The sequence below is a fragment of the Marmota monax genome, unplaced genomic scaffold (assembly GCF_021218885.2).
Source record: "Marmota monax isolate L192 unplaced genomic scaffold, Marmota_monax_Labrador192_F-V1.1 WCK01_AAM20220418_F8-fsc00019, whole genome shotgun sequence".
In the NCBI taxonomy this organism is placed as follows: Eukaryota; Metazoa; Chordata; class Mammalia; order Rodentia; family Sciuridae; genus Marmota; species Marmota monax.
Genome location: NW_026695242.1, coordinates 9,845,597 through 9,855,794, shown reverse-complemented (window position 1 = coordinate 9,855,794; position 10,198 = coordinate 9,845,597). Strand labels below are relative to the sequence as shown.

The window sequence follows — 10,198 nt, the reverse complement described above, 5'->3', positions numbered from 1 at the left end:
TTTTCCTTCTGTTTTTAATAAGATGAAGTTTTGAGTCAAAATCTCCCAATCCCCTTCTGTTTATCTCGGTATCACGACTTGGGAGAATGAATTAATAAGCTTTTTTTTTTTTTTAATTTTGACATGGGGTATCTTTTGCTGGGGTTTTTCTTGAATTTGTGATCCTCCAGCCTTAACCTCATGAAAGAGGCTGGGATTATAGAAATGCAACACTACACAGGGCAAATTATGGAATCCTAAAAGAGCAAGCTAGTTACAATTTAATGTTGCATATTAATAAGAACAGAGGGCTGGGGTTGTGGCTCAGTGGTAGAGTGCTCAGCCTAGCATGCAGGAGGCACTGGGTTCGATCCTCATTACCACGTAAATATAAAATAAGGATATTGTGTCCACCTAAAACTAAAAAAAAAAAAAAAAAAAAAAAAAGAATCTAGTGCAGAATGGAGGTGGAATGGTGTGAAAAGCAAGGAAAGAATTAATCTTTTTTCTTCAGTTGAAATTTTACTGTAAGGGGTGTTAGTTCATGAACAGAATTTTCCTTACTTCAGTAATGGTGACACCATTAAAGTCTTGGATTCCCTTGCTTGTGTAATGACTGCTGAAGAAGCTACAGTCATCTTGGGCTGGGAATGTGGCTCAAGCAGTAGCGTGCTCGCCTGGCATGTGCAAGGCCCTGGGTTCGATCCTCAGCACCACGTACAAATAAAGATGTTGTGTCCGCCGAAAATTAAAAAAAAAAAAATCTGGTACATATTGTATTCAGTGATTAAAAAAAAAAAAGCTACAGTCATCAAACATTTAGGGAGAAATTCAGATGCTTTAGTTAGTCTTGGTTTTGAGGCAGTACTGTACTGGTAATCCATTCTAACAATAAAAACTTAACTTCTCCTGTGGCTTCATTTCTTCATCTACAAAGTGAATAAGACCATTGGCAAGGTCCAAGGCCAAATAACTAACAAAAATATTATGGTGACCTTTGCAGACATCAAGCACTGAGTTTGGTTTCTCTTTGGTGTTGAGGAGGTTTTCCATTGCTCCCGACCCAGATATTGCTCAACGTTGTCATTTCTGACCTGGCACCCCCTATGAGTATTCACTTGTAATCTTCTCAAAACTTTTTTATCTTAGCCGGAGTGCCCCTCAGAATAAAGATAATGATAAGAAAATTTTAACATTTCTCTACTACGTCTTCAGCGCTCTCCTCTGACAATAATAATAATAATAATAATAATAAAGTATATTGGGAAAGAGAAGGAAGGCGAAGGGGAGGAGGAGGGGTCGAGAGGGGAGTCCAACTCCGATTTGGGGAAATCCAGCTCGCGTTTTGCCTCTCGCTCAGCGGTGCAGGGTCCAGCGAAGGCAGAGCCCCAGCTTCACTCCCTGAGGTCTGTCCTGGGGAGACTCTGCTGCTCCGGGGGGCTGACCTGGCGGGGAGTGGCCGCGCAGTTCGCTCCGGCGCGGTTTTGCGCGCGCAGCCACTGGCCCCTCTGCTCCCGGGTCTGCCCCCCGGGACACCTTCTGCCCCGCCCCAGTCATGCAACTTTACCTGCCTCTCCTCTGGGGATCTTTCGGAAGCAGTTGCCCACCCCGGGTGCTCGGGCCCTGACCGTGATGGAAGGTAAGCGTTCACCAGGGGCCATCCCGCACTCCTCGCGCCCTAAGTGGCCCTAGACTCCAAAGTTTGTGGGTACCAGCTGAAATTTGTAAGTTTGCCCGAGGGCTGGTGCTGGCTTGGAGACCCGCGACATGCGCTGCCTTGGTATCTGGAGCCAGGCAGTGGTGAGCTGGGGCCAGGGCACAGGGCAAGAGTGCGGGGAGTGGGGACTCCTACTCAGAGGCCTCAGAAGGGTGCTGGGGGCTGCTTTCTGCTTGGACTGGACATGGTCGGGGCTTGGCATCCGCTACTCCCGGGTAGCCTCCGAGGTGGGCCCCCTCCCCGGCACGACCCCCCACTCCGGGAGCTCGGGGCGCTTTTGTTGAGGGTAGTAAACAATGCCCCCGGCGGAGAACCTTGCCTCCCGGCCCGGAGGCCCGGCCGCGCGCTGGGTGGGGGCAGCAGGGCCAAATGAGGCCCCGACCCTGGGGTCTACTGGAAATCGGGTAGCGGGGGGAGGGCAAGTGTAGCCTCGGGGAGATCCCTGAACGTGCTGGAGACGGCAGAGCTAGCTTCTTGGGCAGGTCAGAGGTCCGGGAGCCTCTGGAGGGGGAGGAGAGACAAGAGTTAGCGCAAGTTGAGAGTGGAGATCTGGGCTGTCCGGTGCTCGAGCGTCTCAGTAACGATAATTTTCCTCCCCATACTTCTTTAGCGGACAGATTGCTAAGGAAAACATTAAGGCATCTGCCTTCTGAGTGTTTCAGGGAGGGGACTTCAGGGGTGAGCTTTTTGGAATGGAGGCAATGGGGAGTCTTGTTAGGGGTTGACCTGGAGCTGTATGGACCAGGGAAGAAGGGTATTGGGGAAAGAAGATGCATATTGTCAAAAGACTTTCGAAAAACTCTTTTTAAGAGCTTCTCCCGGTCGCCAATCGCACTGGCAATGATTTCCCATTAGTCCTACTCAGGCGGGATCCCGGAGCGGGCCCCGAGGGTGGGAGGTGCGCGGAGCTGGGTGCCTGGGACCGGCCGTGCAGCACGTGAGCGGGCCCTGTCCCAGCCCCAGGGCAAGGGGCCGCAGAGGCTGCCGTCAATTCTCGTGCCAAGACAGGGAAATTTTATTTTAAAACTCTCTTTTTCTTTATCTCTCCTTTCCTCTCACTTCTTCCCTGTCTTCCACACCCCTCTAGAACCACAATTCATTTATCTGTACAAGAAGTGATCAGAAAATAACTGGCCGGCGCCAGTAATCTTTCCGCGTGAAACGGGAACACACGTTGGGCATTTCTGAACCAGTAAATATCGTGTGTCGTAGATCTGCTCGAAGTGGGATTCTACCCGCCCCCCGCCCTTCGTCCTCCCAAATTAACCAACCAGCATGCACAGGTCACTTAGTTGCCTTCCTCCCAGGTTCCACTCTATACTGTCTCATAGTAATAATGATCGGTTAAGGAAGAAATGTTTGGAACGTGCCGAAAGACCTTCCAGCAAGGAAACATGCATCCAGAGCCTTGGGTTTGCTGTGAGCTGCGTGCTCCACCCGGGATGGGTTGAAGGGAGGCGCTAGAGAGCAGCAATCTCAGGTCCTTCTCTCAAGCCCCCCAATCTAGACGTAAAATAAAGGCATTGGTTTCATTAGGCCTCAGGATACTAAAATCATATGACAAGCTAGAGCAAGGGTTATTTGGAGCAAATTATGAATTTATGACAGCATTTAAACCGGGATGGGGCGGTACACGTAGATGAGAAATGGGTAAAAGGCGATGCTTGGAGATTATTACTTCCAAAACCCAAAAGACTGGAATTACATTGATTATTTTGTTTTTTGTTTTATGGTGGGTTTTTGTTTGTTTGTTTGTTTGGTTTGGTTTCTTTGTTTGGTGCGTTTCCTGATTTTACAGGTATTGGTTGCACGGGGTAAAACCAAAGTCCCTGCTTTCCCCAATTTAGGGATTCTAATTAGATTGTCAACCTCTCTGTCTTAACTAAATTATGGTTTAAATTAAATTAAGAATCAAGATGATATGGAACACGGGATACAGTGTCCGTTTTTCTTTGCAATGGTTGGCGGCCCTCTCTTGCAACTCTACTTAACATTTTAATGAGTTAACTATTTCTCTCAGTGCTGGTCTTCCGGAAGGGATGAGTCTGAGTTTGGATTTCCACTCTCCTTGCCCTTTGTTTCTCTCTCCCTCTCCAGCCTTCTTTATCTGGTCTGTCCCATCTCTCCCTTGCCTTCTTCAGTACATCTGTACCTTTCCTTCCCTGCATATTTAATTTCTTTCCCCACCTTTGCCCTACCTTTAGTCTTAGGCCTTTTGATCTAGTTATTTTATATATATGTATGTATATTTTCTAGCTTATTACCATAAATTTCTTTCCCTTCCTCAGTACTCAGTCATTTGACATTTCTTTTCCTTTCTTTTTAGACATTTTACTCCTTCTTACACTCTTTACTCTTTATGTGCTTTATGTCTTTCCTGTCTTTGGAAGGGCCATTTTACCTCCATTTTAACCTTTCCCTTTCCTTTCCTTGGCCCTTTTTGGGTCCTCCCCCTCTCTCTCAGCAGGACAGCAGGGGTGTTTTACATATGGAAGGAGCTTTTGAATAAATCTGCTGGCATGCTAGTGACTCTCCCTGAACAGCCTTTCCCTGTGTGGGGCTCTCTCACACTTCCTGTGGTAGAAAACTATCTAGGAACAGCAAGCAGTCCCTGGCCTCCTCTTCCTTTCTGTGTAGAACTTAGTTTCTGGAGGAAACTGAGCCAGGTGGTGCTTTTAAAAAGAAAAGTTTGAAGTCTTGTTTTTCTCTGTCAAGTGCAAGAGACTTGAAGTCTATTCAGCTGAATGGAAAGACTGAAATCGGCACTCTTTTTTTTTTTTGCAACTGGCTCTGTGTATGCAAATACCACTTTTTTGGCTACAGCTGGTAGTGGGAAGGATTGCAGTGTAATTTTAAATTGACATGCGGGCTGGGTGGTTACATCAGTTCGGCCACTTCCTGCCCAGGAGACTTCTGGAGATCCAGAAAGGGGAGGGATGTGGGTAGAAGAAGATTTTCTGTCATGATGCTGTCAGTATTGCAATTTGTAGACAACCCATAGGGCTTAGGAAGGCAGTCTTTCATTTTATAGGCAAGGTGATTATTTTAATAATTGTAAGAAAAGGTTCCTTTTAGGGACAGACTTTTTGATATTTAAATTAACAAATTTATTGTGAATTATTTTTGCTTCAAGCAAAAAGAATAGCTGCAGAATGGCTACAGAAAGACTTTCATCACTTAATAAGTTAAAATAATATTGAGGGGAAAATTCTAATTCTATTTGTTGACTAGTTTGGTTAGTTAAGTTTAAATTAATTATGTGCAAATAATTAACTGGGCACAGTTGCACAGCCCTCCAATTCCAGTGACTCAGGAGGCTGAGGCAGGAGGAACACAAATTTGAGGCCTCTCTCAGCAACTTAGCGAGACTGTCTCAAAATAAAAAATAAAATGGGTTTGGCACTGTGGCACACTGCCCTAATCTCAAGGGCTAGGGAGACTGAAACAGGAGGATCTTTTTTTTTTTTTTAAGAGAGAGAATTTTAATATATATATATATATATATTTTTTTTTTAGTTTTTCGGCGGACATAACATCTTTGTATGTGGTGCTGAGGCTGGAACCCGGGTCGCATGCATGCCAGGCGAGCACTCTACCGCTTGAGCCACATCCCCAGCCCAGGAGGCTCTTAAGTTCAAAGTCAGCCTCAACAATGGTGAGGTGCTAAGCAACTTGGTGAGACCCTGTCTCTAAATAAAATACAAAAAAAAAATACGGCTGGGGATGTGGCTCAATGATCTGGTACCCCTGAGTTCACTATCTCCAGTACCAAAGGAAAAAAGGACTGGGCATGGTAGCTGAGTGGTAAAAACACTCCTGGGCTTAATCCCTAGTACAAAATATATATAGCAGACGTTTTTTGAGAGAATTTTTCTTTTTTGTAGATGGACACAACACAATGCCTTTATTTTTATGTGGTGCGGAGAATCGAACCTGAGTGGCGCCTGTGCTATGGGAGTGCTCTAAGCCACAATCCCAGCCCTATAGCAGACTCTTATACAAGCCATGGTTATCATGATTACCCAGGGCCTGCTGTCATAGTTCTCTACTCTGTCTTTTTTTTTAAATATTTATTTTATTTATTTATTTTCAATTGTAGGTGAACACAATATCTTTACTTCATTTTTATGTGGTGCTGAGGATCGAACCCAGGACCTCACGTGTGCTAGGCAAACATTCTACCACTGAGCCACAACCCCAGCCCTCTACTCTGTCTTATAAGTACTTCCAGCTAATCCATTGGAGCACTGAAGCTCCTCCACTCTGTCCTTAATCTTTTATTCTCTATTTTTGGCTAATATTGTCTTTTTATGTCTCAAAGTATGAATTGGCCACTTATTTCTTTTCTTATTATTATTATTATTATTATTTTTAAAATATTTATTTATTTATTTTAATTCTCGGCGGACACAACATCTTTGTTTGTATGTGGTGCTGAGGATCGAACCAGGGCCGCACGCATGCCAGGCGAGCGCGCTACCGCTTGAGCCACACCCCCAGCCCCTCTTTTCTTATTATTTTAAAATTATTTTTGGTATCAGGGATTGAACTCCAGGGCACTTGACCACTGAGCCACATCCCCAGCCCTCTTTTGTGTTTTATTTAGAGACAGGGTCTCACTGACTTGCTTATTGCTTCAATTTTGCTGAGGCTGGCTTTGAATTCACTCAGGATCCTCCTGTTGCATTCAGCCATTAGAATTACAGGCCTTTGCCACTGTGCCAGGTCTCTTTTTATTATTTATTTATTGATTAGATTTTTTTTAAGTTGTTGATGGATCTTTATTTTTATTTATTTGTATGTGGTGCTGAGAATTGAACCCAGTGTTTTACACATGCTAGGCAAGCTCTCTTCCAAAGAGCTACAACTCTAGCCCCTATTGATTAGATTTTTAAGGACCCAGGTGGATCAACCACTGAGCCACATCTCAAACTCTTTACTTTTTATTTATTTTTGGTACCAGGAATGGAATCCAGGGGCACTTCACTACTGAGCCACATTCCAGCCCTATTTTTTTATTTTATTTAGAGACAGGGTCTCACTGAATTGCTTAGTGCCTCTCTGTTGCTGAGGCTGGCTTTGAACTCACTATCCTCCTGTCTCACTCAGCCTCCCAAGCCATTGGAATTACAGGCCTTTGCCACTGCGCCGGGTCTCTTTTTATTATTTATTTATTGATTAGATTTTAAAATTTGTTGTTTTAAGATATACATGACAGTAGAGTGTATTTTGACATCATACATATATGGAGTATAACTCATTCTAATTAGGATCTTATTTTTTTATTTTAAGACAGGTTCTCACAAAATTGCTTAGGCTTAAGCTGTTGAGACTGACTTTGAACTAGCTATTCCCTTGCCTCAGCTTCTCTAGCTGCTGGGATTACAGGCCTGAGCCACCACACCTGGCAAGAATAGGTTTTTGTTTTGTTTTTCCCTTCCAGGACAATAGGAACTCACAGAATGGTGTCTATTAATTGCATATAGTTCCCCACATTGGGTCCAGTATGTGCATTTAACAACAGGGTCACCAGTCGTATTTTCTGCTCAGGTTATATTTTCATGAAGCTATCCCCGTAGCACTGAGACTCTTGAAAATCTTCTAGGTTAGAATAAAACTGCTTTTGAGAAATACTGAAACACCAGTTTTCATTAGAAATTAAAAAATGAAGCCAGGAGTGGTGGTGCATGCCCTGAATCCCAGTGGCTCAGGAGGCTGAGGCAGAATGAAAGTTCAAAGCCAGCCTCAGCAAAAGCAAGGCACTAAGCAACTCAATGAGACCCTATCTCTAAATAAAACACAAAACAGGGCTGGGGATGTGACTCTGTGGGCAAGTGCCCCTGACTTTAATCCCTGATACCAAACAACTGATAGGGTTTACGAAGTCAGTCTTAAATAAGTAAAAAATGAAAGTGGAGTTATGAAAGAGTAGAGAAAAAATGATATGACTATTAGAAATAGTCATTAGCTTGGGAGTGTAGTTCAGGGTGATCTGGGGTTGTGGCTCAGTGGTACAGCATTTGCCTAGCATGTGTAAGGCATGGATTCGATTCTCAGCACCACATAAAAATAAATAAAGAGATGTTTTAGTTCATCAGGGTGGTGGGGTCTGGAAATACACTTGTATTTTTACTTTTGTGTGTGTGTGTGTGTTGGGTATTTAACACAGGGCCTTCAGCATGCTAGGCAAGTGCTCAACCAGTGAGCTACACTCCCGAGCTAATTTACCTGTTTGTATGGGTTAAACACTATATAATAAATAAATCACTAAAAGTGATACATTTAATAATGTTTGTAAATTAAAAGTGAAATTTAACTTCGGGGGCTCTGTGGGGATAATTCCATATTTAATTATGAACATATTTTATAGAATGGAGAACATTGTCTTTTTTTTTCCCCTCTGAAAATTTCAAGGAAGGTTTGCTGTCCTACCCTAAAGAGTTCAGCCCCTCAGACACCTTAGTTTATCACAAAAGAAGGTTGCATTTCATAGTGGTGCTAAAATTAAGGAACCCTCATTTTAAAGAGTCCACATCTTCCAATCCATGTTGCTCTTACCTTTTCTATTTCCTTGGCAGACTTTTTTTTTTAAGAGGTAAGGTTTGATTAGTAAACATTCTCTTAATTATAAGTCTGAATTTCTAAGACTCTTGAATAGAAGATAGAGGAGACAGATAAACAGCTTATAAACTGCTTTCACAAACAGATCCCAGGACACCAGATTACATACATAAATTTGAATTTTCATGGCTGAATACAATACCTAGATTATATGCTTATAATAATTTTTTAGTATTGCAATTAAAAAAAATTTATTTTACTTGTAGATGAACACAATACCTTTCTTCCTTTCTTTCTCTCTTCCTCTCTTTCTGGGGATCCAACCCAGTGCCTCATGCATGCTAGGCAACCGCTCTCCCACTGAACCACAAGCCCAGCCCAGCATTGCAATCTTAATACAGGAGATGAAGCATATTTCCAGTGATATAAGTTTCTAAAAATTGTCCAGGCATGGTGGCACACTGTAATCCTAGCAGTTTGGGAGGCTGAGGCAGGAGGATTGCAAGTTTAAAATCAGCCTCAGCAACTTAGTGAGGACATCAGCAATTGAGCGAAACCCTGTCTCAAAATAAAGTATAAAAAGGGCTAAGGATGTGGCTCCATTGTTATGTGCTCTTGGGTTCAGTATCTGGCACTACCCCTCAGAAACAAATAGTTTCTAGAGATTGGAATGGATTGTTTTTCATAATAAGAAAGCATTCTTAGAAAGGTATTGTTGACTTTCTGGAAAATGAAATTGGAATGCCTTTGGATCTTTAGTTTTCTTTTTGGTACTGGGGATTGAACCCAGGAAAGCTTTACCACTGACCTACATCCTCATCTCTTTTTATTCTTTATTTTTAGACAACATCTTGCTAAATCACCTCTAATTTGTGACTCTCCTGCCTGGATTATAGGCATGTGGAATTTCTCACCTTGTGGCCAATCAATTGGGAAAGATTTGAGAAATCAGAGGCATCAGGGAATTGATTCAATTATGACACAGAGATACTTCTTCTGGTCTTTAAAGTACTTGGTCTTTACTTTATAATCCTTCACCTTTTTCCTTTCCTGGGGATTGAACCTAGGGCCGCACACCTGCTAGGCAAGCTTTAAGCCACATCTCCAGCCCCTAGTAATTTTCTGAACTGAAAACAGCCCAGGTGTGTCTACTTCCGAAGTTCATTTTCCTAACCTACCTCCCACCTTCCCCATCTCTCAACCTCTGATATCACAAGTGGGTTTTCCCCTGTAGGAGCCCACTGAGACCTCACAACAACCTAATTTCAGATGAAGAAATATGGACTTAATTAAGGGGTCTGCTGAAAGGCACATAGCCAGTGACAGCAGATTCAAGTGTAGAGTTTTTTTTTTTTTTTTGCTATATGGAATTAAACCCAGAGGTGATTAACTAGTGAGCCACATCTCCAGCCCTTTCTTAAAATTTTTATTTTATTTATTTTATTGGGTACTAGGGATTGAACTCAGGGACACTCAACCACTGAGCCACATCCTCAGCCCATTTTTTTTTTTTTTTTTAAAGAGTGAGAGAGGAGAGAGAGAGAGAATTTTAATATTTATTTTTTAGTTATCGGCGGATACAACATCTTTGTTTTGTTATGTGGTGCTGAGGATCGAACCCGGGCCGCACGCATGCCAGGCGAACGCGCTACCCACTTGAGCCACATCCCCAGCCCTCAGCCCAATTTTTGTATTTTATTGGAGACAGGGTCTCACTGAGTGGCTTAGCACCTCAGTGAGGCTGGCTTTGAACTTTTTTTTTTTTTAAATATTTTTTAGTTTTCTGTGGACACAATATTTTCATTCCATTTCTATGTGGTGTTGAGGATTGAACCCAGCGCCCCGCGCATGCCAGGCAAGCGCTACCGCTTGAGCCACATCCCCAGCCTTTGTTTTGTTTTGTTTAGTTGTAGTTGGACACAATACTTTGATTGTTTGATT

At 43.0% G+C, this 10,198-nt stretch overlaps 1 protein-coding gene across 8 annotated transcripts in view; it reads left to right on the top strand.

Moving 5' to 3' along the window:
* The first annotated feature begins 1,377 nt into the window (after nucleotides 1-1,377).
* The window catches only part of LOC124076022 (cell division cycle and apoptosis regulator protein 1), a 194,266-nt gene continuing 185,445 nt past the window's right edge, over nucleotides 1,378-10,198 (top strand). For 4 of the 8 annotated variants that reach the window (XM_058577943.1, XM_058577941.1, XM_058577942.1 and 1 more), the window contains exon 1: nucleotides 1,419-1,618. The gene's annotated coding sequence lies outside the window, so the exon portion shown is untranslated. Of the gene's footprint in view, nucleotides 1,619-10,198 lie in introns of all 8 variants that reach the window. The other 4 variants (XM_058577950.1, XM_058577949.1, XM_058577944.1 and 1 more) reach the window with 3 other exon arrangements.